Here is a 403-nt window from a genome sequence, read left to right as displayed (position 1 = left end):
GAGGTTTTTTGATCATACTTAATTGAACACTTAAATCTCAGAGAAAAATCTTTGCTTTTTAAAAGATGTTTGTGGGACACATCCCACATCTTGCTCAAGGTTCGGTTTGGTCTGATCCATAGACACAAAGGTCAAGCAAGCATCATACTTTCCCTTCACTTCTACAAAGGGCTGGCATCACATCTCTTCAGGATTGTAAGAATTTTGGAAATTGTTTGTAAAATCAATGATCACATGAAAGAACTGGACAATAAATGTATGCAATAAGAGTGAAGCCTGCGACAGCAGATTTTTCTTTGGAGGGCAGTGTGCCCGCTTTCCAAATTCTGGGAGCAGATACATTTACAAGCTATATTGGCGTACAGTCAAATTCCTTACTGAACAGTGACAGGATTGGACAGAG

This window comes from Chiloscyllium plagiosum, unplaced genomic scaffold (assembly GCF_004010195.1).
Source record: "Chiloscyllium plagiosum isolate BGI_BamShark_2017 unplaced genomic scaffold, ASM401019v2 scaf_63690, whole genome shotgun sequence".
Taxonomy (NCBI): domain Eukaryota; kingdom Metazoa; phylum Chordata; class Chondrichthyes; order Orectolobiformes; family Hemiscylliidae; genus Chiloscyllium; species Chiloscyllium plagiosum.
Note: the sequence above shows the minus strand (reverse complement) of the source record.